The sequence below is a fragment of the Mus musculus genome, chromosome 8 (genome assembly GCF_000001635.26).
Source record: "Mus musculus strain C57BL/6J chromosome 8, GRCm38.p6 C57BL/6J".
Taxonomy (NCBI): Eukaryota; Metazoa; Chordata; class Mammalia; order Rodentia; family Muridae; genus Mus; species Mus musculus.
Genome location: NC_000074.6, coordinates 52,737,778 through 52,765,488, shown reverse-complemented (window position 1 = coordinate 52,765,488; position 27,711 = coordinate 52,737,778). Strand labels below are relative to the sequence as shown.

The 27,711-nt window shown below is 38.5% G+C and overlaps 1 pseudogene; it reads right to left on the bottom strand.

Annotated features, from left to right (window-relative positions):
* The window catches only part of Gm9685, a 29,308-nt pseudogene extending 9,222 nt beyond the window's left edge, over positions 1–20,086 (bottom strand).
* Between the last annotated feature and the right edge of the window lie 7,625 nt (positions 20,087–27,711).

The window sequence follows — 27,711 nt, the reverse complement described above, 5'->3', positions numbered from 1 at the left end:
GAATCTATTTGTGTTACAAGTTATCACTGATATATAAGTTTCTAAACATAATGGATATTTAGTCTGTAAACTATGTCATAATTTTTAAAAATATATTACTATATTCCATCATTTCTATTTCATGAATACCTCATTATATGTATATATATATATATATATATATATATATCTTTTTTATTATATTTTATGTTACTTTCTAATTTTGAAACTCTAGAATAATCTCACTTTTTATTTAATATTCATCCCTTGAAGATCTCATACCTTCTGAAGGTATGAGATTATCACCTCTGTGGCAAGGATTCTCCAAATATAACACCAATCAGAATTTTCCCCATGAACTCAATATACATAATTTCAAAAGACCTACTCAGATCTGCACATGGCTGTCAAATATTTCCAAATGTAACAGAACTATAAGCAACTGAGTTACCGGTTTCTTTCTCATGTGGGAATTGATCTATACTCACTCTTCTTCATTTCTTTATGTATAACTTCAATTTTCTAGCTCCTTTATAGAAAGAGAAAGTAGTATTTCTTTGATTATTTTTTCTGACAGCACAAATCTAATTATCAGTAAATTGTGTTATATATACTTCAAATATGAATTCTGTCTGGAGATCTTTTCTCATGCAGTCATTCTGATTGACAAGGCATGCTACATTTTCAAACAGTTTCTGAATTTGATTTTCTGCTTTCATCTTTGCAATACATTCCTTTGCCAGTTGGAGACTGTTCAAGCAGTACTTTGAGTATATTTACTTTGGTGGTCATATGTCAGGAGTTCCTGTCTGACAGAAAAAAAAGACAATGTCGTCTTCAATATTATACAAGGGTCTATATGCCTCAAATTTCCTTGATTCCATTATCTTTGGGTCCTTCTCTTGGTTACCCTTTGACACATTTTCTGGGATCCCGTTCATAAACCATGACACACTTGCTCAAACTTGTGGGATTGTCTCTATTTCTTATACCTGTCTAACCCATTTCTCACAGAGCTCAAGCTTCGACTACCATCATTACCTTCTCTCTTTTAGTCTTAGGTCAAATATCTGTTTCTAAATTATTTTTAGTATTACATGAAACAAGTTGAGTATTCCCATTACAGACAGCTATATATTTGACAGCCCTAATCTATTATGGTCTCTAATTTTATTTATTAATGTATTTGCGCATTTTGTAAACTTTCTTGTCCTCAGCTAACAGAGAAGCATCCAATACTAAGTTCTATTCTTAATTAAAGGGACAAATCAAATGTGGAGAAGCTGGTCATACATAAACTCAAGTAATAATTTCAATAAAGATGGCACTATCAGTTTCAAATGAATTGAATAATATTGTTCTTAGACAGAGCAACATGTTCATGTGTGATTTAATAAAATACTGTGAAGTTCTCAAAATTATAGCAAATCATTTGTGTCACCTGGTCTTGTAGGTGAAGTATGCCCACACACCTATGGTCACTTGGTTTTTGACAAAGGTGCTAAAACCATCCAGTGGGGGGAAAAAAGACAGCATTTTCACCAAATGATGCTTACTCAACTGGCGGTTATCATGTAGAAGAAGGCAAATTGATCCATTCTTATCTCCTTGTACAAAGCTCAAGTCTAAGTGGATCAAGAAACTCCACATAAAAACAGAGACACTAAAACTTATAGAGGAGAAAGTGGGGAAAAGCCTTGAGGATATGGGACAGGGGAAATTTTTCTGAAGAGAGCAGTAATGGCTTGTGCTGTAAGATCGAGAATTGACAAATGGGACCTCATAAAATTGAAAAGTTTCTGTAAGGCAAAAGACATTTTCAATAAGACAAAAAGGCTACCAACAGATTGGGAAAGGTTCTTTTCCAATAATAAATCTGATAGGGGACTAATATCACACACACACACACACACACACAAACACACACACACACACACACACACACACACACACACACACACACACACACACACACACATACATATATATCAAGAAGATGGACTCCAGAAAATCAAATAACCCTATTATAAAATGTTGTACAGAGCTAAACAAAGAATTCTCAACTGAGAAATACCAAATGGCTGAGGAGCACCTGAAAAAATGTTCAACATCCTTAATCATTAGGGAAATGAAAATCAAAACAACCCTGAGATTCTACCTCACACCTGTCAGAATGGCTAAGATCAAAAACTCAGGTGACACCAGATGCTGGTGAGGATGTGGAGAAAGAGGAACACCTCTCCATTGCTGGTGGGATTGCTCACAGGTACAACTACTCTGGAAATCAGTCTGGCAGTTCCTCAGAAAATCAAACAAAGTACTACCAGAAGATCCAGCAATACCTCTCTTGGGTATATAACCAGAAGAATTTCCAATTTGTAATAAGGAAACATGCTCCAATATGTTCATATCAGCCTTATTTATAATACTCAGAAGCTGGAAAAAAGCCAGATGCCCCTCAATGGAGTAATGGATAGAGAAAAAGTGGTACATTTACACAATGGAGTACTACTCAGCAATTAAAAACAGTGAAATTATGAAATTCTTAGGCAAATGGATGGATCTGGAGGATATCATCCTGAGTGAGGTAACCTAGTCACAAAAGAACACTCATGATATGTACTCGTTGATAAGGGAATATTAGCCCAGAAATTTAGACTACACAAGATACAATTTGCAAAACACAGGAAAATCAAGAAGAAGGAAGACCAACTTGTGGATACTTCATTCCTCCTTAGAATAGAGAACAAAATACCCATGGAAGGAGTTATAGAGACAAATTTTGGATTTAAGATGAAAGGATGGACCATCCAGAGACTACACCTCTGGGGATCCATCCCATAATCAGCCACCAAACCCAGACACTAATGCATATGCCAGCAAGATTTTGCTGAAAGGACCCTTATATAGTTGTCTCTTGTGAGACTATGCCAGTGCCTGTCAAATATGGAAGTTGATGCTCACAGTCATCTATTGGCTGGAACACAGGGCCCCAAATGAAGGAGCTAGAGAAAGTCCTCAAGGAGCTAAAGGGGTCTGCAACCCTATAGAAGGATCAACAATATGAACTAACCAGTATCTCCCAGGGCTATGTCTCTAGTTCTATATGTAGTAGAGGATGGCTCAGTTGGCCATCAATGGGAGGAGAGGCCCTTGGCCTTGCGAAGATCATGTGGCCCAGTACAAGGGAATGCCAGGTCCAGGAAGTGGGAGTGGGTGGGTTAGGGTGCAGGGCAGGCAAAGAGTTGAGGGGACTTTTGGGATAGCATTTGAAATTTAAATGAGGAAAAAAAATCTAAAAACAAAACAAAACAACAACAACAACCCCCCCAAAACCCAATAAAAACAAAAACAAAAACAAAAACAAAACAAAGCAAAACAAAGCAAAACAACAAGAAAAAAAAGTTCATAGCCAGGATTGTGGAAATGTTGACTGGAAAAGATCAAGAACACCTGAAATGAACTGAAGTTACTAAAGAACAGTAGAAGACAGTCTGAGTAGGGTTAAGAGAGGCCTTGGAATGACTTGTTTGTTTTAAGTAAAGTTAGGCAGCATTTTCTGTGACCCTAATTAAAAAAAAATCAATAAGAATACACCACTTCTTGTATAAATGTCCAGAATAAGCCTACATTGTAAACAGGTTGATGTTTCAGTTTGGTTATAATGTTTGAAAGATACACACATTAATTGTGTTTGTAAATGAATGTTAAAATATTGTTCCCCATATATTAAGCTTCATAAAGTGTACAGTGAATATCTGAGGAACATAAATGATGTCAATGAAAAATTGAACTTAATGTCAAAGGAATTTTCTTACATGTTCAAACAATTGTTTGAAAGCACCAAGTAAGAAACTGCTAGTCACTGTATTATGGCCATACAAAAACAGTTGAAATGATTCATATTTTCAAGACAGATAACAACGTTGTGATTTGCAAATGAGTGGCTAACATGGGGTAGAAAGAGAATATGTGTTTGGAGATGAGAATCTGAATAAGTAAATTTGTCTATTTGGTAGATAAAATAATTCTGACTACAAAGAGAAAATGTAGAATATCCCAAACATACACTATAAAGAAGACAGTGGATGTATGCAAATTTTTCTTGAAAACAATAATGTGACATGAACTTTGGTGCCATCTAAAACTATATTTCAAGAAGCTGATAAAAATATTCATTTGGAAATGATAACCCAATCCAGGAAGTTATAATACTGGCTTTAACACTCTTCTACTAGTGAAAATATTAAACACAATTGTGGTTAACAAATTAAGAATGAATTTGTCTTTAACTCCATGTCTGATTTAAGCATGCATGTTTTATAGTCCCTGGTAACTATATATTTTAAATACATTTTCTCAAATTTCATACATTTGATTAAGGCTGCTTTTTGAATGGGAATCCATCCCATAAACAACCACCAAACCCAGACACTGTGGCAGTTGCCAACAAGAGTCTGCTGACAGGAGCCTGATATAACTGTTTCCTGAGTGCTTTTGCCAGTGCCTGGCAAATACAGAAGTGGATGCTCACAATCATCCATTGAACAGAGCAAAAGGCCCCCAATGAAGGAGCTAAAGAAAGTACCCAAGGAGCTGAAAGGGTCTGAAGCCCCATAGGAGGAACATCAGTATGAACTAACCAGTACCCTCAGAGCTCCTTGGAACTAAACCACCAGTCAAAGAAAACACATGGTGGGAAATGTGGCTCTAGTTGTATATGTAGCTGAGGATGGCCTAGTTGGTCATCAATGGGAGGAGATGTCCTATGTCCTGTGAAGGTTCTGTGCCCCAGTATAGGGGAAGGCCAGGATTGGAAATGGGAGTGTGTGAGATGGAGAACAGGGGAAAAGGGGTGGAGATAGGGGTTTTTCAGAGGCAATCTAGGAAAGGGGATAACATTTGAAACATAAATAAAGAAAATATCTAATAATAAAAAAAAAAGAGTCCAATCATACTGACCAAGAAGACTTTCAGAAAAAAAAAAAATAGACGTTTAGGTGACTCTTGAAGGTAACTTGTCCATCACAGTGGTTGTCCTCAAAATCTAGTAGGTCAATGAGTAAAGTATGTCAGTAATCAGCTACTCACAGGGATAAATGTGATAGAAAAAATGCAAGGTTCTTATTTTAGGAGTCAGGGCTATTTTCTTTCTTTCTTTTTTTTTTTTTAAATTAGGTCTTTTCTTCATTTACATTTCCAATGCTATCCCAAAAGTCCCCCATGCCCTCTCCCCACCGACTCCCCTACCCACCCACTCCCACTTCTTGGCCCTAGCAAAAAGTTAGGAATATACATGATGTAACTCACAGACCATATGAATATGAGCAATAAGGGAGGTTCAAGTGTGGATATATCAATCCCATTTAGAAGAGGAAACAAAATAATCATTGGGTCGCAGAGGAAAGGAGGGACCTGTGTGAGAGACAGGAAAGGGGAAAGAAAAAGGAAAGCAGGATCAGGTATGGGAGAAGACAAGAGAGAAACTCAGAGGGTGAGGGAAATGAATAGAAATACATAGCAGTGTGGTGTGGAGGACCCTCTAGAAAGTCTCACATACTCAGGATCCAATGGAGGTGACCTTAAGCAAAATGCTCAACATTGGGGACATGGAACCAAAAAAAAAAATATGACCACTTCCAGTAGATAGACATGGCTCTCATTTGAGACATCGGGCTACCCACCCATCATCAAAAGTTTTGACCCAGAATTGTTCCTATCTAAAACACAGACACACACACACACACACACACACACACACACACACACACACACACACACACGCACACACGCGCATACACACACACACACACACACACACACACACACACACACACACGGAAGAAAATGGAGCAGAGACTTGAGGAAAGGCCACCCAGAGAGCAGCCCAACTTAGCATTCATCCTCTGAAAAGGCACCAAACCATAACACTATTACTGATGCCATATTGTGCTTGTAGATAGGAGCCTAGCATACATGTCCTCTGAGAGATTCTACTAGAACCTGACTGCAACAGATGTAGATACTTAAAGCAAACCATTGAACTGAAGTCAGCCACCCCAATGGAAGGACTGAAAGAGCTAAAGGAAACTGTGATCTTATAGGAAGAACAACAGTGTCAACTAATCTGAACCCTTCAGAGCTCCCAGAGAGTAAGCCACCAAACAAAGAGCATACACTGGCTGTTCAGTCGCCCTGTTGTATCTGTATCTGAGGACTGACTTTCCTGCCCTCAGTGGAAAAATGATGTATTTAATCTTATAGAAACTTAATGCCTCAGGGAAGAGGAATGTTAGAGGTATGTGATGTGAGTAGGTAGGTGGGTGGGGGAGCACCCTCTCAGAAGCAAAGGGGATGGGAAATTGGGTGAAGAACTAGTAGGTGGGAGCAAGAAGTGGGAGGCAACATTTCAAATCTAAATAAATTAATTAATAAAAGATAAACTATGATTCCCAAACTGAAAGAGTGGCAGAGCTTTCAATTGTATATCTCGGCAATGTAGAAAATAAAAAGATTCCAAAGAGAGGAATTTGAGGTAACACAGTAAATTTCTGTTGTTTCAGAAATAATGAAACTTACACAATGGAGTACTACTTAGCTATTAAAAAGAATAAATTTATGAAATTCCTAGGCAAATGGATGTACCTGGAGGGCATCTTCCTTAGTGAGGTAAACCAATCACAAAAGAACTCACATGATATATACTCACTGATAAGTGGATATTAGCCCAGAAACTTAGAATACCCAAGATATAAGATACAATTTGCAAAACACATGAAACTCAAGAAGAAAAAAGACCAAAGTGTGGACACTTTGCCCCTTCTTAGAATTGGGAACAAAACACCCATGGAAGGAGTTACAGAGACAAAGTTTGGAGCTGAGACAAAAGAATGGACCATCTGGAGACTGCCATACCTGGGGATCCATCCCATAATCAGCCTCCAAACGTTGACACCATTGCATACACTAGCAAGATTTTGCTGAAAGGACCCTGATGTAGCTGTCTCTTGTGAGACTATGCGGAGGCCTAGCAAACACGGAATGGATGCTCACAGTCAGCTATTGGATGGATCACAGGGCCCCCAACGGAGGAGCTAGAGAAAGTACCCAAGGAGCTAAAGAGAACTGCAACCCTATAGGTGGAACAACAATATGAACTAACCAGTACCCCCCAGAGCTCTTGTTTCTAGCTGCATATGTATTAGAAGATGGCCTAGTCTGCCACCAGTGTAAAGAGAGGCCCATTGGTTGTGTAAACTTTATATGTCTCAGTACAGGGGAACACCAGGGGCAAGAAGTGGGAGTGGGAGGGTAGGGCAGTGAGGGGGGAGGGTATGGGGGACTTTTGGGATAGCATTGGAAATGTAAATGAAGAAAACACCTAATTTAAAAAAGAGAAATAATGAAACTCTTGGTTACACTTATGCCTGCTATTCAAGAGTTTCATGTTCATATTTAGCTTTAGATTGGAGACAACAACCATAGCCAAAAACTCTCTGGAATCATGAAGTATAAAGTCTAGTGTACCATATAATAATACATTATTAAACACATGGTAGTAATGAAGGCTTTTTTTTTTTTTTGGTATTTTCTTTATTTAGATTTCAAATGCTATCCAGAAAGTTTCTTCTACACTTCCCCCGCCCTGCTCCCCTACCTACCTACTCCCACATCTTGGCCCTGGCGTTCCCCTATACAGAGGCATATAAAGTATGCAAGACCTACTACATATGCAGCTAGAGACACAAGCTCTGGGGTAACTGGTTAGTTCTTATTGTTGTTACACCTATAGGGTTGCAGACCCCTTCAGCTCCTGGGGTACTTTCTCTAGCTCCTCCATTGGGGGCCCTGTGTTCCAACCAATAGCTGACTATGAACATCCACTTCTGTATTTGCCAGGAATTAGCATAGCCTCACACGAGATAGCTATATCAGGGTCCTTTCAGCAAAATCTTGCTGGCATATGCAATAGTGTCTGGGTTTGGTGGCTGATTATGGGATGGATGGTCCATCTTTTAGTCTCAGCTCCAAACTTTGTCTCTGTAATTCCTTCCATGGGTATTTTGTTACCTATTCTAGGGAGGAATGAAGTATCCACAGGTTGGTCTCCCTTCTTGAGTTTCTTTTCTTTTCTTTTTTTATTACGTATTTTCCTCAATTACATTTCCAATGCTATCCCAAAAGCCCCCCATACCCTCCATCCCACTCCCCTACCCACCCATTCCCACTTTTTGGCCCTGGCGTTCCCCTGTCCTGGGGCATATAAAGTTTGCGTGTCCAATGGGCCTCTCTTTCCAGTGATGGCCCGAGTAGGCCATCTTTTGATATATAGAGAGTCAAGGGCTCCGGGGTACTAGTAGTTCATAATGTTGTTGCACCTACAGGGTTGCAGATCTCTTTAGCTCCTTGGGTACTGTACTGGCTAGTTTTGTGTCAACTTGACACAGCTGGGGTTATCACAGAGAAAGGAGCTTCAGTTGAGGAAATGCCTCCATGAGATCCAACTGTAAGGCATTTTCTCAGTTAGTGATCAAGGGGGAAAGGCCCCTTGTGGGTGGGACCATCTCAGGGCTGGTAGTCTTGGTTCTATAAGAAAGCAGGCTGAGCAAGCCAGGTGAGGCAAGCCAGTAAAGAACATCCCTCCATGGCCTCTGCATCAGCTCCTGCTCCCTGACCTGCTTGAGTTCCAGTCCTGACTTCCTTTGGTGATGAACAGCAGCATGGAAGTGTAAGCCGAATAAACCCTTTCCTCCCCAACTTGCTTCTTGGTCATGATGTTTGTGCAGGAATAGAAACCCTGACTAAGACAAATTGGTACCAGCAGAGTGGGGTATTCCTGTGACAACCTGACCATGTTTTGGGGAGGACTGTGGAAGGACTTTGGAACTTTGGGCTTGAAGATCCATTCGTTGTTAAGAGCTCTGTCGGATGTTGTGTAGGAGCTTGGAAGATAATGTTGAGAACAGTGCAGAAGATGGAGGCCTGGCTTGTGAAGTTTCAGAGGGAAAATTAAAGACTCTTTTCAGGGACATTGCTATTTTGGAGTTTGATTATTCTGTGGTTCTGGTTAGCTGGGACTGAAGAATCAGTTGTGATTAACAAGATACCAGAACTACTAAAGCAAAACCTTTGCATTACTGGGACTATTGATGCTGGTTAGCTGGAGCTAAGAAATTAGCGGTGATTAAGAAGAGACCAGCATCATTGAGGTGACATCTTCTGGAAGTGTTTTCTGAAAGCACAAAGAGGCTGTGTTCCAGAGATGGCCAAGGTTGTACTCCTGCTGCAGTGGGACTTGGTAATATGTAAGGGTCACCCAGGTGGTACTGGTTTTGAAGGCATGAAGGGGTCACGCAAAGCAGCTGAGGCTCGGCACTGTGAGAGGCCATGGAAGGCCATTGGTGAAGGTGCAGCCTCAGTTGCAATTGAAGGCCCAGGACTGAAGGGGTCATGCAGTGTTTTAGAGATGCCAGTACCATGAGATGACCACCAAGAGCAGCAGCAGCAGTGGAGTACAGGCATCTGGAGCCTAGAGGATGATGTGTGTGCTACAAAGGGCCTGGCTGGAGAAGTGACCCAAGCCCTTGGAGGAGCCCAGAAGATCGTGAGTTGGATCCCAGACATTGGACGGTTGGAGATTGACTTTTGCTTTTGATTGTGACTATGCCCTGATATTTTCCCTCTTGAAGGAAGAAACTGTTTTAGTGGAGCCCACAGTTAAGAGACTTTTAATTGTAAAAAGACTTTGAATTTTAAAAGAGATGGATATTTTAAAGAGATTGAAATTTTAAGAATATGTTAAGACTGTGGGACTTTTAAAGTTATTTAGAATGGGGATGAATAAGATTGTAAGGGTTGAGGCTTACTAGTGATGTTTTTGTGTGTCAAGTTGACAAGGGGTCAATTGTACTGGCTAGTTTTGTGTCAACTTGACACAGCTGGGGTTATCACAGAGAAAGGAGCTTCAGTTGAGGAAATGCCTCCATGAGATCCAACTGTAAGGCATTTTCTCAGTTAGTGATCAAGGGGGAAAGGCCCCTTGTGGGTGGGACCATCTCAGGGCTGGTAGTCTTGGTTCTATAAGAAAGCAGGCTGAGCAAGCCAGGTGAGGCAAGCCAGTAAAGAACATCCCTCCATGGCCTCTGCATCAGCTCCTGCTCCCTGACCTGCTTGAGTTCCAGTCCTGACTTCCTTTGGTGATGAACAGCAGCATGGAAGTGTAAGCCGAATAAACCCTTTCCTCCCCAACTTGCTTCTTGGTCATGATGTTTGTGCAGGAATAGAAACCCTGACTAAGACAGGTACTTTCTCTAGCTCCTTCATTGGGGGCCCTGTGATACATCCAATAGCTGACTGTGAGTATCCACTTCTGTGTTTGCTAGGCCCCGGCCTAGTCTCACAAGAGACAGATATATCAGGGTCCTCTCAGCAAATGCTTTTTAGTGTATGCGATGGTGTCATCGTTTGGAGGATAATTATGGGATGGATACCTGGATATGGCAGTCTCTAGATGGTCCATCATTTTGTCTAAGCTCCAAACTTTGTCTCTGTAACTCCTTCCATGGGTGATTGTTTCCAATTCTAAGAAGGGGCAAAGTGTCCATACTTGGGTCTTCATTATTCTTCAGTTTCATGTGTTCTAAAAATTGCCTCTTATATGAAGGGTATACTAAGTTTTGGTGCTAATATCCAATTATCAGTGAGTACATATCATTTGAGTACTTTTGTGATTGTGTTACCTCACTCAGGATGATGCCCTCCAGGTCCAACCATTTGCCTAGGAATTTCATGAATTCATTCTTTTTAATAGCTGAGTAGTACTCCATTATATAAATGTACCACATTTTTTGTATCCATTCCTCTGTTGAGGGGCATCTGGGTTATTTCCAGCTTCTGGCTATTATAAATAAGGCTGCTATGAACATAATGGAGCATGTGTCCTTCTTAATAGTTGGGATATCTTCTGGATATATGCCCAGGAGATGTATTGTGGGATCCTCCGATAGTACTATGTCCAATTTTCTGAGGAACCGCCAGACTGATTTCCAGAGTGGTTGTACAAGCTTGCAATCCAAACAACAAGGAAAGAGTGTTCCTCTTTCTCTGCATCCTTGCCAGCATCTGCTGTCACCTGAATTTTTGATCTTAGCCATTCTGACTGGTGTGAGATGGAATCTCAGGGTTGTTTTGATTTGCATTTCTCTGATGATTAAGGATGTTGAACATTTTTTCAAGTGCTTCTCAGCAATTTGGTATTCCTCAGGTGAGAATTGTTTGTTTAGCTCTGAGCCCCATTTTTAATGGGGTTATTTGATTTTCTGGAGTCCACCTTCTTGAGTTCTTTATTTATATTGAATATTAGTCCCGTATCAGATTTAGGATAGGTAAAGATGCTTTCGCAATCTGTTGGTGGCCATTTTGTCCTATTGACAGTGTCTTTTGCCTTGCAGAAGCTTTGCAGTTTCATGAGGTCCCATTTGTCAATTCTCGACATTACAGCACAAACCATTGCTGTTCTATTCAGGAATTTTTCTCCTGTGCCCATATATTCGAGGCTTTTCCCCACTTTCTTCTCTATTAGTTTCAGTGTCTCTGGTTTTATGTGGAGTTCCTTGATCCACTTAGATTTGATCTTAGTACAAGGAGATATGAATGGATCAATTCGTATTCTTCTACATGATAACCACCAGTTGTGACAGCACCATTTGTTGAAAATGCTCTCTTTCTTCTACTGGATGGTTTTAGCTCACTAGTCGAAAATCAAGTGACCATAGGTGTATGGGTTCATTTCTGGGTCTTCAATTCTATTCCATTGGTCTACTTGTCTGTCACTATACCAGTACCATGCAGTTTTTATCACAGTTACTCTGTAGTAAAGCTTTAAAAGGTCAGTCATGGTAATTCCACCATAGGTTCTTTTATCCTTGAGAAGAGTTTTTGCTATCCTAGGTTCTTTGTTAGGATGAATTTGCAGATTGCTCCTTCTAATTCGTTGAAGAATTGAGTTGGAATTTTGATGGGGATTGCATTGAATCTGTAGATTGCTTTTGGCATGATAGCCATTTTTACAATATTGATCCTGCCAATCCATGAGCATGGGAGATCTTTCCATCTTCTGAGATCTTTTTTAATTTCTTTCTTCAGAGCCTTGAAGTTCTTATCATACAGATCTTTCACTTCCTTAGTTAGAGTCACGCCAAGATATTTTATATTATTTGTGACTATTGAGAAGGGTGTTGTTTCCCTAATTTCTTTCCCAGCATGTTTATTCTTTGGGTAGAGAAAGGCCATTGACTTGTTTGACTTAATTTTATATCCAGCTACTTCACCGACGCTTTTGATCAGGTTTAGGAGTTCTCTGGTGGAATTTTTAGGGTCACTTATATATACTATCATATCATCTGCAAAAAGTGATATTTTGAATTCTTCCTTTCCAATTTGTATCCCCTTGATCTCCTTTTGTTGTCGAATTGCTCTGGCTAGGACTTCAAGTAATAAGTTGAAGAGGTAGGGAGAAAGTGGACAGCCTTGTCTAGTCCCTGATTTTAGTGGAATTGCTTCCAGCTTCTCAACATTTACTTTGATGTCAGCTACTGGTTTGCTATAGATCGCTTTTATCGTGTTTAAGTATGGGCCATGAATCCCTGATCTTTCCAAGACTTTTATCATGAATGGGTGTTGGATATGGTAAAATGGTTTCTCAGCATCTAATGAGATGATCATGTGGTTTTTGTCTTTGAGTTTGTTTATATACTGGATTACGTTGATGGTTTTCCGTATATTGAACCATCCCTGCATCCCTGGGATGAAACCTACTTGGTCAGGATGGATGATTGCTTTAATGTGTTCTTGGATTCAGTTAGCGAGAATTTTATTGAGTATTTTTGCATCGATATTCATAAGGGAAATTGGTCTGAAGTTCTCTATCTTTGTTGGATCTTTCTGTGGTTTAGGTATCAGAGTAATTGTGGCTTCATAGAATGAGTTGGGTAGAGTACCTTCTATTTTGTGGAATAGTTTATGCAGAACTGGAATTAGATCTTCTTTGAAGGTCTGATAGAACTCTGCACTAAACCCTTCTGGTCTTGGGCTTTTTTTGGCTGGGAGACTATTAATGACTGCTTTTATTTCTTTAGGGGATATGGGACTGTTTAGATAGTTAACTTGATCCTGATTTTTCTTTGTTACCTCGTATCTGTCTAGAAATTTTTCCATTTCATCCAGGTTTTCCAGTTTTGTTCAGTATAGCCTTTTGTAGAAGGATCTGATGGTGTTTTGGATTTCTTCAGGATCTCTTGTTATGTCTCCCTGTTCATTTCTGATTTTGTTAGTTACGATGCTATCCCTGTGCCCTCTAGTGAGTCTAGCTAAGGGTTTATCTATCTTGTTGATTTTCTCAAAGAACCAACTCCTCTTTGGTTAATTATTTGAATAGTTATTCTTGTTTCCACTTGGTTGATTTCACCCCTGAGTTTGATTATTTCCTGCTGTCTACTCCTCTTGGGTGAATTTTCTTCCTTTTTTTTCTAGAGCTTTTAGATGTGTTGTCAAGCTGCTAGTGTGTGCTCTCTCTAGTTTCTTTTTGGAGGCACTCAGAGCTATGAGTTTCCCTCTTAGAAATGCTTCCATTGTGTCCCATAGATTTGGGTATGTTGTGGCTTCATTTTCATTAAACTCTAAAAAGTCTTTAATTTCTTTCTTTATTCCTTCCATGACCAATGTATCATTGAGAAGAGTGTTGTTCAGTTTCCACGTGAATGTTGGCTTTCTATTATTTATGTTGTTATTGAAGATCAGCCTTAGTCCATGGTGATCTGATAGACTGCCTGGGGCAATTTCAATATTTTTGTATATGTTGAGGCCTGTTTTGTGACCAATTATATGATCAATTTTGGAGAAGGTCCCGTGAGGTGCTGAGAAGAAGGTATATCCTTTTGTTTTAGGATAAAATGTCCTGTAGATATCTGTTAAGTTCATTTGTTTCATTACTTCTGTTAGTTTCACTGTGTCCCTGTTTAGTTTCTTTTCCACGATCTGTTGATTCATGCAAGTGGTGTGTTCAAGTATACCACTATTATTGTGTGAGGTGTAATGTGTGCTTTGATCTTTACTAAAGTGTCTTTAATGAATGTGACTGCCCTTGCATTTGGAGCATAGATATTCAGATTGAGAGTTCTTCTTGGAGGTTTTATCTTTGATAATTATGAAATGTCCCTCCTTGTCTTTTTTGATAACTTTGGTTTGGAAGTCGATTTTGTCCGATATTAGAATGGTTACTCCAGCTTGTTTCTTCAGACCATTTGCTTGGAAAATTGTTTTCCAGCCTTTCACTCTGAGGTAGTTTCTGTCTTTTTCCCTGAGATGGGTTTCCCGTAAGCAGCAGAATGATGGGTCCTGTTTGTGTAGCCAGTCTGTTAGTCTATATCTTTTTATTGGGGAATTGAGTCCATTGATATTAAGAGATATTAAGGAAAAGTAATTGTTATTTCCTTTTATTTTTGTTGTTAGAGTTGGCATTCTGTTCTTCTGGCTGTCATCTTTTTGGTTTGTTGAGGGATTACTTTCTTGCTTTTTCTAGGGCATGATTTCCGTCCTTGTATTTTTTTTTTTCTGTTATTGTCCTTTGAAGGGCTGGATTTGTGGAAAGATAATGTGTGAATTTGGTTTTGTCTTGGAATACTTTGGTTTCTCCATCTATGGTAATTGAGAATTTGGCCAGGTATAGTAGCCTGGGCTGGCATTTGTGTTCTCTTAGTGTCTGTATAACATCTGTCCAGGCTCTTCTAGCTTTCATAGTCTCTGGTGAAAAGTCTGGTGTAATTCTGATAGGCCTGCCTTTATATGTTACTTGACCTTTCTCCCTTACTGCTTTTAATATTCTCTCTTTATTTAGTGCATTTGTTGTTCTGATTATTATGTGTCGGGAGGAATTTCTTTTCTGGTCCAGTCTATTTGGAGTTCTGTAGGCTTCTTGTATGTTCATGGGCATGTCATTCTTTAGGTTTGGGAAGTTTTCTTCTATTATTTTGTTGAAGATATTTGCTGGCCCTTTAAGTTGAAAATCTTCATTCTCGTCAACTCCTATAATCTGTAGGTTTGATCTTCTCATTGTGTCCTGGATTTCCTGGATGTTTTGAGTTAGGATCTTTTTGCGTTGTGTATTTTCTTTGATTGTTGTGCTGATGTTCTCTATGGAATCTTCTGCACCTGAGATTCTCACTTCCATCTCTTGTATTCTGTTGCTGATGCTCGCATCTATGGTTCCAGATTCCTTTCCTAGGGTTTCTATCTCCAGCGTTGCCTCACTTTGGGTTTTCTTTATTGTGTCTACTTCCCTTTTCAGGTCTTGGATGGTTTTATTCAATTCCATCACCTGTTTGGTCGTGTTTTCCTGGACAGTAAGGGACTTGTGCCCCTGATCAGGCCGGGTTATCTGCTTCTCTAGTTAATGCAGTCTCAGGTCCCTTGAGATTGGATTGGAGAAGATGCTGTCTTCCACTCACCAGATGTCTTAGGATCCTGTGGGTGATCCTGTGTGGGTCCTTGTGGGTGTTCGCAGACTCTGCAGGCAAGGCACTCTGGTGCTGGAGTGGACCGGAAGGGACTTGTGCAAAGATAAGGCCAGGTTATCTGCTTCCCTAGTTAATGCAGTCTCAGGTCCTGCGAGATTGGATTGGAGCAGCCCTTCTTGAGTTTCTTGTGTTTTGCAAATTGTATCTCGGGTATTCTAAGTTTCTGGGCTAATATTCACTGATCAATGAGTACATATCAAGTGACTTCTTTTGTGATTGGGTTACCTCACTAAAAATGATATCAAATTGGACATAGTATTACTAGAAGATCCAACAATACCCCTTCTGGGCATATACCCAGAAACTATTCCAACTGTTAATAAGGACACATGCTCCACTATGTTCATAGCAGCCTTATTTATAATAGCCAGAATCTAGAAATACCCCAGATGTCCCTCAACAGAAGAATGGATACAGAAAATATGGTACATTTGCCCAACAGAGTACTTCTCAGCTATTAAAAACAATTAATTTATGAAATTTTTGGGCAAAAGGATGTATTTGGAAGTAATGAAGGCTTTTAAGCATATAGTGTGTGAGGCACTGTAAGAAATTTGTGAAATTGGGTAATGTCACAGTTAGGTCCAGGTTAGTAAGCTGTTTGAAAATACATTTAGAAGATTTTTCCTGTTTCACACTTAGGAATGTAGATTCTTGTCCATATTTCATCCTGATGTTACATATTTGCTCAGCTAAGGAAAGAAAATATGATCCCAAAAGGGGAACATTCTGCACAAAGAAGACTGGGGAAGCAGATTATCTGTCTCAGGATGGCTATGTGAGTGGGCTGTTTAAATAACAAATGCATTGGACTCTTCAAGTACTATTTAAACCTGAATTTAAAATAATGTTTGTTCAAAAATTAAATGTATGTTAGCAATATTTCCAGGAGTGAATAAATAAAATGTCTTTTAGAAGGAAAGAACTCTCCATCAGAATTCAGATATTTCGTAGGTGGAAAAAGTTAACTGAAAGTCTGTGTAACTTTAAATTTTGTTTTTTTCAACCTAGTAACATTATAAGAAAGAATTTAATGACAGTGAATATGAGTAAGAAATAATAAAACCTATGATTCCACTTGTAAGCATTTAAAATATTGAGGTTATAAAATGCATAACTATTATAAGTTCCTTTATATTTACCTATAGAGTAAAGCATTTAAAGAACTGTGAGGCAAAAGAAGGTATTAACTGTAGCAGAATTTTTAAGCTAAAAAAAATAAAAAAGTTAGGATTATTTTTGGATGCAAATGTGGGGCTTTGTTTTGATAATAGACAGCAATACTGCTTGTAAAGAAGTTCACTAAGACATACTATTGAGAGAATTATTCCAAAGTAAAGTTATTTTTTTCTTACACAATTGAGACACAGAGAAAAAAGATGACTTAGGAGTCAAGAGCACTTGATGTTCTTGTAGAAGAACAAAGTTTAGAACTCACCAATTGGTGGTGGTGGTGGTGGCTCAGAATTGCCTGTAGCTCCATCTTCAGGTGATCCAGTACTCTTTTTCCAGTCTCTTCTGGTGTTCAAACTCATATGTATATAAACACAAGAACACATGTAATTTAAAACTTAATTTTAAATTCAAAACAAAACAATTCTGACAATAATGGTGATGAGAAAAATTCACAGATAGATATCATGAACCCCCACCACCTTAAACCTGTGTGTTGGAACAATTTGTCTCCAGCTGGTGTTATTATGTATGGAGACTCTGGCTCCTTCAGGAAGTGGGATTTAGCTGATGGAGATATATTGTTGAGGCTCTAGGGTGGGGCATGAAAGTTAGAATGCTGTCCTGCATCTATCTTGATGCCTGTTTTCAGATTTACCAAGATGTTAATTGCTCCGACTTAGTTCCCACAATCCTGCATGTAGTAGAACAGTAATGCAATCTCTGTCCTGATAACTCTATCACATTGAAGAATGAGACATTCTCCTTTGAGTTATTATGTCAGACATGTTGTAAAAGTAACAAGAAAAGTGATACGGTAGACAGTATCAGCAAAACACCTGAAAAGTACTGAAAGTTATTTTCATGTTAAAATTTCTATTATCACACATAACTGCAATACAATATATCTAGCAGCATTGTAAAATTTATATACATATGATATGTACATATATATGACTGAAAATATATAGCAGCTACATGGTGTTAAAGCACTTAATTGACTTCAAAGATGTAACACTGGGTAATTAAATATATGCAACATGACAATATCAAATAAAATTAAACTAGTTTTAGTAGTAAGAAACTTTGTGATTCTATCTTCCTTGAAAAAGTAAAATACAGGTCTTACATGACACATTTAATAAAAATACCATTTCTTTGTATATTTTCAAAATAAAATGAGCACAAACATATATTGATAATAGCAAAATGCTAATTACTGCAGACATATATTTTAGATGTACCAAATCACAATAAAGGTACATTAATCAGAGTCATTATATTGAGTATATGCCTTTTTACTCTATTGAAATACTGTTTATCTCACATGTATTGCTTTGTCTCATTGCCATTTTCTGACTGATCACCACTATTACTGTGCCCTATCATAACATCCCATACATACTTAAAACAAGTAAAGGTGGAATTGTACCCTTCAGAACTAAATAGGCATTTTATACAACATGTTCTTGGTAATGGAACCTGAACAACATTTATCAAATTCAGTAGGAAAAGTCTTCACAGTCTATTATCATTCAGATTCCAGAAATGAAATAAGAAGAGATATTTCAAACTTTTTGAACCATTTTCTTAAAGAGATTTAATCCATATTAGAAATATTTAGTAACCTTATTGTTACTGTAGGCAATTAGTCACACAAAGGATGAATTTGGCCTCCTCATTGAGAAGAGAATTGCCATTACCTATACATGCTTAAGTTTTCTTTAATGTCTTTTATAGAACTAACTCCTTTTGATGTATGATGTATAGAGAGGTTTTTCTATTTATTAGAATTCTTGACCTTTGGATCTTGGTGTTTATATTTTAAAGACATTTACAGGACTGGTATTGCTGGATCTTCCGGTAGTACTATGTCCAATTTTCTTAGGAACTGCCAAACTGATTCCCAGAGTGGTTGGACCAGCTTGCAATCCAGCAATACCACTCCTGGGCATATATCCAAAAGATGTTCCAAATTGTAATAAGGATACATTCTCCACTATGTTCATAACAGCCTGACTTACATTAGGCAGAAGCTGGAAAGAACCTGGATGTCCCTCAACAAAGGAATGGATACAGAAAATGTGGTACATTTACACAATGGAGTATTGCTCAGCTATTAAAAACAATGAATTTATGAATTTCTTAGGCAAATGGAGGGATCTGGAGGATAACATCCTGAGTGAGGTAACCCATCACAAAAGAACACACATGATACACACTCACTGATAAGTGGATATTAGCCCAGAAACTTAGAATACTCAAGATACAACAAACAAAAAAACAAACAAACAAATAAATAAATACAATTTAAAAAGACTTTTCCATTCTTGTTTGCTTTCTGTGTGGTTTTAGTTGATATAGCTCATATCTTTAACAGATAGCTTTTTCTTTCATTTCTTCCTCGTCTAATTATCTAATTATCTTCAACATCATCATAATATTTTTCACTATCATCATAATCATCATTTTCCCTGTCATTCATGTATGTGTATATCCCTGCTTCTTTCTCTCTAGCTACCAGCTGCTCACCACTAATGTGCACTGGCCCTGAACCACATTTCTTTCATTTTTATTAGATATTTTCTTCATTTACATTTCTAATGCTATCCCCAAAGCCCCCTACACCCTCCTCCGCCCTGCTCCCCAACCCACCCACTCCAGACCACACTCCTGAATCACATTTCAACCAAATTATGGTAACAGTCACAACTATCTGAGACTCCAATTATAGATACAACCAACACGTTTACAACCAAGAGTTTCCTTTGGGAGCTTTGAGAGTCCACTACCTGTGGTCTTATGGTAATTCATCTTTTGGTGCTGCCCTTAACCCCACTGCTCTTATTGATAATTGTTGCTCATGTTCATCAGCTAAAAATAAGTTCAGAGGGCCCTCCATGTCTATAGAGTCTTCCATGAAGGGGAGGCACATATTTTGGTGTGTAGATATGACAGCTTACTGCTTCTCAGATCAGACATGCAGAATAGAATCATACCAGAGAAAGTCAATATATTCTTAAGAAAAATGTATTCTATTTAGGAAAGAATCCTAGAAATTTAATTCTAAAGGAATTTTTATACTGTAAACTGAGTAATTACTAAGGATGATTCCATAATAAAATTTGAAACCGCAAATGAAGTGTAAAAATAATATTTTAAAAGCTATTATATAGTGAAATAATTATTTAAAATTAGTATTTACAAGTGCTGACAAATAAAGGAACAAAAATAATGACTATTGAACTAATGTCTCAATTCCCAACGAGGTGTCCTGTTCCCATACCATTAAATCCAATTGCACTGAGGTGTGCGTCAGTTATTTCACAGGCACCAATGAGTATCACAGCCATTGCATTCATTCTGAAAGGACAGTGGTCTTATTGCAATGTTTTACCTAGAAGGCATACAGGAGCTGGGCCACCACAAACCAAGCCATTGATGCCAGCACTAGATTACTCTAATTTTAATTTGAACATTTTTATTGGTTTGGCTCTCTAACCTGAAATTCCTGATATCTAATCGCCATACTCTGTCCTGCTCCACTTACAGAAGTCACTGCTCATTGTAATCAGCGGTTTTCACATCCTGTTCTCTTATGCCTTTTTTCTCTTCACAGGCTGGAATGACTCTACAATAATTAGTAAAGAAAATTAGACTGAAGTAATAGAGATAAAACTAAGGAAGAAAAGTAGAAATGCCTATCAATTTAATGCTATTTATTTGGCTTCTCTAGTACTCACTCAGTGGTAAAGCACTTTGTTGGGTGATTTTGAACTAATATAGACAGTGGAAACCACCTTTTTTTGAGACAGGGTTTCTCTGTATAGCCCTGGCTGTCCTAGAACTTACTTTGTAGACCAGGCTGGCCTCAAACTCAGAAATCCTCCTGCCTCTGCCTCCCGAGTGCTGGGATTAAAGGCGTGTGCCACCATGCCCAGCTGGAAACCACCTTTATGACACACAGTAATCTAAGAATCATACTAGAAAGCTGTCAGCTTTTGAGTGTCTCCAAAAAATAGCAACACAAGGGAAAAGAAATATATAAGCAAAAGAGAAGACTTACTTCTCTCATGATTGCCTTTTATTTATTGTTTTTGCCTCTGTTAATATTTAGTCTTGTGTCATTCCCTTCCATTAAATGTGGGCTGAACCATGGAATTATCTTCTAACAAACAGACCACAACATTCATGAAATAGTATCTTTATGATTAGGTTACTAAAATTAGAGAATTTAGCTTACTAATCTCCCTTCTACTGTACTTTTGTGCTTGTTTCCACCCTAATCTCCCTCTTAGTCTTAGCTTCACATTCCACCAAGCACAAGTGAATCTAAGCTCATTGAATCTTGAGATGGTTTAGTCCAGATAGATACTCTCTGACAGACTTTGATCTAGAACATACTATATGAAGGCATTCCATGAAGTACGACATATAGAAAGTACATATATATATATATATATATATATATATATATATATATATGAATCAAAACAAGCTTATTTGGTTTCAATTTATTAATGAAAGGATACTCAGGTAATATATATATATATATATATATATATATATATATATATATATATAATGTGTATGTGTATATATATATATATAATGTGTATGTGTATATATATTTAAGATCGACTATTGAAAATTCATTTGATGTCCTGTGGAGATGGACTCTCCAAGTTCCCTCTCCCCAAAGTAGGGCATTTCATCTAAAGTCCCTCCCTTTGAGTACTGAGAGTCTCTTCTTTCCCAGCTCTCTGGTACATTCTGAAGGGTTCCCCCAACCCCCTTTGCCCTGAGGTTGCATGCTTCTACTCTTTCTGCTGGCCTTCAGCGATTTTAGTCCTTTTCCCTCATCCAATACTTGATCATGATCATACCTTTTTGACCACCCCTCCTCAATCCCCTATCCCTCCCAGGTCCTTTCCTTCCCCCACCCCCTTGTGATTGCTTTCTTCTCCCTCCCAAGTGGGATGGGACGTCCTCACTTGGACCCTTCAGCTTGTTGACCTTTTTGAGTTCTGTGGGCTGTATCTTGGGTATTCGGCACGTTTTTTGTTTGTTTTTCTTTTATGTTTTCTTTTTCTTCTCACTCTCTCTCTCTCTCTCTCTCCCTCTCTCTCTCTCTCTCTCTTTATTTCTTTCTTTTTCCTCCTCCTCCTCCTCCTCCTCCTCCTCCTCCTCCTCCTCCTCCTCCTCCTCCTCCTCCTCTTCTTCTTCTTCTTCTTCTTCTTCTTCTTCTTCTTCTTCTTCTTCTTCTTCTGGTTAATATCTACTTATTACTGAGTACATACCATGCATGTGCTTTTGAGTCTGAGATATCTCTCTCAGGGTGATATTTGAAGGATTCTCTTCAATGGCTTCCTGTCTAAACTTTTGTTTGTGGGGAGGAAGGCGGTTTTACAGAAGCTTTAAATGTCTCTCATTCTTAATTATGATTCTACAATCATCAATAACACTGGAAAAGGAGCTTTCTTGTCCATAACAACAAGAGACAGCATGGATCATAGACTTCTACATGGCCTCCAGCAGCAACAGGGACAGAACATGACTTCAGGTGGCAGCCCAGATGTCTACATGCCATCCAGTGGTGATACTGACCTGTTGGTGGTAGCATAGACCATTGAAACCAATGTGACCTCCAGCAGCATCCAGAACTGTGTAGGTCTTTTGAAGGTCCCAATATGAAAAACAAACAAACAAACAAACAAACACAAACAAAAAACAAAAAGCCTTTCTTAAACTCAGCAAATCTTCTATTGCTCAGAGAAGACAAGGCAATTTTGAGACTGAGCAGGGCATTCTGGGGAAGAGCCTGTGTGAGTTCCAGTCTGTTCCATACTACCCTGCAAGCTCTATTTGTCAATGACTTGCTGCCCTGTCCACCACACTAATGCTACTACCTACAGCCACCTTCCCACAGACAGAGAGACAGACAGTTTAAACCATTTTACAGGCAAATATTCATTGCTGTTATTGATCATACTTAATATCAGACACTGGTCTGGTTCAAATTTTCTGGTTTTTGAAGCTCCATAAATTTTGGACTATCATTGAAGTTTATCTCAGATATCCTGTTGTTGCCCAGGGTCAGGGTAATTTTGCAATTTAGCTGGCCATCTTGAGTCAGAACTCAAGAGAACTTCAGGCTAATGTATACCTCTTTTCTCAGCTGCTGGCTTCACTGTGGGGGGTGGGACCATCAACCATTGGGCTTACAGTCCATGGCAGTACATGAGTCTTGAGCTTTCTTCCATCAAATGAGGGCTGGGGTTGCCATTCCACAGTCAAAACTCAGACCCATTATTGTTCCTGTCTGAAAGAACTGCAGGGATAGAAATGGAGAGGAACCTGAGGAGAATAAGGCCCAGCAACAGGTCCAAAGAGGGATCCAGCTCAAGGGGAGGTCCCAAGGCCTGACACTATCACTCAGGCTGTGGAACTCTCACAAAAAGGGACCTAGTATGACTGCACTCCAGAAGACCAAACAGACATCTGAAAGAGTCAGATGCAGATATTTGCACCCAACCAATGGACAGAAGCTGCTGACTTCTGTGGTTGAATTAGGAGAAAGCTGGAATAAGTTGAGGAGGAGGGTGACCCTCTAGGAGGACCAGCAGACTCAATTAATCTGGACCCCTGAGATCTGTCAAACACTGGACTACCAAACCAATAGCATAAACCAGCTGATATGAGGCCCCCAACACACATACAGTAAAAGACTTCCGGGTCTGGGTTTAGTGAGAGAAGATGCACCTAATCCTGAAGAGACTGGAGGTCCCAGGAAGTTTAGAGGTCTAGTGGGTAGGGGGCGTGGGGGCATCCTCACGGAGACACGGGGCAGGAAATATAAAAAGAAAATGAACATTAAAAAAAGGAAAAAGAAAAAAAGAAGAAAATTTATATTTATCAGTTTGGCAGTTAATTGATATAGAAAAATATTTTACAGAATGTAACTCAAGGGAAAAATAATGAAAACCCAAGTTGATTCTGTAAACATTAAAGAAAATTATTCAGGGGATAGATAGACTCATATTAAAAATATATCATATGCAAGACAACAATTAACAAGAAAATGTCAACAAATAATTTTATTATCATAGTCTATTTTTGTTAATACTAGGGTTAGTATTTTTAATCAACTTTATTCACTTGTTTTATACATAATATACTAGTATTTTTTCAAGACACGTTTTATCATGGATTACTGAGCACATATCTAAATAGTTAGCATTATAATTGAAGGCTTTATATTACCTTCATCAAATTGGAATTTCTCATTTGAAATGATTACTCTTATAAATCTTTCCAAATCATAAATCCTAAGAAACTTATCAGGCATTTAACTATGGTAGGTGGGTTGGGAATATTTAAAGAGATTGCATTTCTAATCATGATCAAAGCATTTAAATCAAAGCAAAACAGAAAATTGTGCTTGAGTGACTGGTAAAATCAGTGTGATATGAAAAAAATAAGAATATATCAATTATTCTAAGAATATCAATTTATTATTTTATTTGCATTTTGAACATATTTAAGATAGTGACAATGAAATATGGTCATTTATCTATTATTTATCCCCATAAAATAAATGTGACAGATTAAGGTACTTAAAACTCTACTAAATTAAAGTTAATCGATAGAAACAATTTAAATTTACATCTTCTCAATAGGAAGTAGGCTCCTGAAAAAGAATTTTTAATACCAATAATTTAATACTGAATAAATATTTATAAAAACATATCTACTTTGATGACCACACCAAAATTTGAAGAAGATAATATTCATAGCTTTAAAGAAATGTAATTGGAAACTTACTGTCTCTTTCTTCTATCCCCATGGTCCTTAATAAATATTGCGCAATGGTTGGATATATTTTGCTTTTCATAGAGTTGTTCCTGTGATGTTGTAGGTATAAAATAAGAAAGCCACTAAAAGTAACCTGACCTCAATGGTCCAATCCAATTGATAAATCTCCTCTGCTCTCTCTCCTCTACAGTCTCATTCTGATCTGTCATTTGTCATTCAACTTCCAAATACACGACTTAAGGTTTGGGGTTCATTTTACAATTCTTACTTGAGCTCAATGCCAATTTACCAAACAAACAAACGAAAAACCTATGCATTAGTATTTCCAAATGATTATTTTTGTTGATTTTTTGAACTCAGAATTTATCCACCTGAATTCCTAGTAACATTTTTTGTCTCACTAAATTGTACTAGGGGTTATCCTGATAGAAATTCAGAAATATTGATATATCATTCTTATATTTCATCTACCCCCTCCTGGCTTTTATTTATCATATTATTGTGAAATTATGAGAGCACACAGTTTTCAAATCTACTGATATCTTTCAATACCGGGCCTTATTGGGCTTACTTTTTGATCTTCCAATTCACTTTTCAGAGAGATTCATTTACACAGTTTGTCCATATATACAAATTATACACAGTCTTACTAGGTTGCCATATTTCAAATGCTCAAACATTTATTTATGTAGTTTTGACTGTTTCATAAAGCATTGAAATGTCTGACCATTCCTCCTTAAGATATAAATTTTATAGTCATGGATATTGTATGGTTACCACTTCGGAAATTCGGGTACACTGTATTTTTGTAGATTTTTTTCATATTCATAATCACATATTTATTCCTTAAATTTTAATGAAATTTTATGTGTACTATTTCACCGGTGTATTTAATTTCTTTCTTTATGGTCACTTATAAAAAACAGACTTAAACTCTGCTGTATCTTTGTGGCAGTGGTTATACTGTCTGTCTGTCTCCCCCTTTCCCCTCTGTGTGTGTCTGTGGTTGTGTGTGGGTATGTAGGGTTATTGGGGTCCCATGTTCCCTCTGCCACAGGACTCGGTCTCTGGGGAGGCAGGACATGGGAAGTTGACTCTGCTTAATCCACAAGGTCACATGGTGGATGCTGGGCCATAGGGCAGCTCCCTGGGACACTGCTCCAGGAGTGGGGAAGCACAATATCAGTCTCAGAACAGCCAGAGATGGCTTGTGTCTCTCCAGGCATGCGAGGAGGCTGGGGATGTCTGTTTCTGAGGCTCTCGAACATCCAGGCACTGCTAGAAGCTACAGAAGAGCTGAGAACTGAGTAGGGCTCTGTGTGCTGGAGGGAAAAGAGGAGATCACTGGCTGGTCTGAGGGGAGGGTTCTTGGCTCAGCAGACAGCAGACTTGGGCTTGGACTTGGTGGCAGCCATGACTGGGAGCACAGAGAGGCCTTCTACAGGAGATTAGATGGGCCCTCTCTAGGCAAAGGGCCTATCTTCATGGCTCTTCATGGTGGCTTCTGATTAAAAGAGGCAGTTCATGGTTTTAAGGCATTTATTGTCATGGTAGAAAGAAGTAGATGAGTAAAATCATACCCCACTTCTCAGGATGGGCCTAAGATTAAATACATTTTGCAGGGAGGAGTGTCTGGGAAGGAAAGCTTATTGGTTAAGTCCTCCAGGACTCTATTTATCTCATTGAAATGGAGATCTGTCTTGAGCCTATGAGTATACAGATCACATCCTCTACAAGTTCAGGGGTTTGGGGTATTGCCCTTACATGACTGATGACCACAAATCTATGGAGAGCTGCGACTAGTAATAGGGGCCTGGTGCCTGGGAACAGGTGACATGCTTATCATCCCTTCAAGATATCCAGGGTTTCGAGCTCAACCAGGAACAAGGCTACCTTTCACAATCCTACCTGTGAAGAGTTGAATATGGTTAAAAAGAAGATATAAATAACATAAACTTAAATTTTGATTTTTGTTACTGAGGTCAGTACTTTGAAAACATACATTACCTTAATTTTAGGATTGGACAACTAAACCTTGTTATAAATGAGCTCAACCAAATGCATGAAATCATCAACCAAAGGATTTTTTTTTCAGTTCACAGAGCAGTGTGGATCTGAGTATTAATTGCAAACAGATGTTAATATTTCCTTCATATTTTATTTTTCAATTTTCATATATTTAGTATGACCCATAAATGACTATGTAAACCAATCTGGTTGTTCTTCAGAAAATAGAAAATAGTTCTACCTGAAGACCCAGCTATACCAATCCTGGGCATATACCCCCAAAAATGCATGGCCATACCTTAAGGACACATGCTCCACTATATTCATAGTAGCTTTATTCATAATAATGAGAAACTGGAAATAACTCAGGTGCCTGTCAAACAAGAATGAATACAGAAAATGTGGTTCATTTACACAGTAGGATACTATTCAGCTATTAAAAACAGAGTCATCATGAATTTTAGAGGCAAATGGATGAAACTAGAAATTATCATCCAGATTGAAGTAACCCAGATCCAAAAGAACATGCTATGTACTCACTGATAATTGGATATTAGCCATAAAGTACAAGATACCCATCATATACTGCATAGACTCAAAGAAGCTAAACAAAAGGAAAGGCCCAAGCAAGAATGCACAAATCTCACTTAGAATAGAGTAGTCATTAGAATAAAGTAGTCATAGGAGACAGAAAGAGTGATAGAACTGGATGGGAGAAGAGATGTGGCAGGGTAAAAGGGGAGGGAGCAGGATCAGGTGTGTGTGAAAGGCAGGAGAGAGGACAATGGACCAGGAGAATGAATGGAAGTCTCCTGCTGCTGGGGTTGGGAGCAATGGGGGAATTTCTGGGAAGTGCCAGTGACTTGGGATGGAGGAGAATTCCAGGAGCCAATGAGCATGTCCTTAGCTGAGATACATAGCACTGAGGGTTTGGAACTGGAAGATTTCATCTCCTAATGACAGGCAGGTCCCAAGTGGACAGATAAGGACACCAACCCACCCACAAAACTTTTGACCCAAAGTTTGTCTCGTCAAAAAAAGAAATCAAAAAACAAACAAAAAACAACAACATCAAAAATCCCAAAAACACAGGGATGAAGATGCAGCAGAGACTGTGGGAATGGAAAACCAAAATCAACCGAACCTGAGACTCATCCCCATGGGC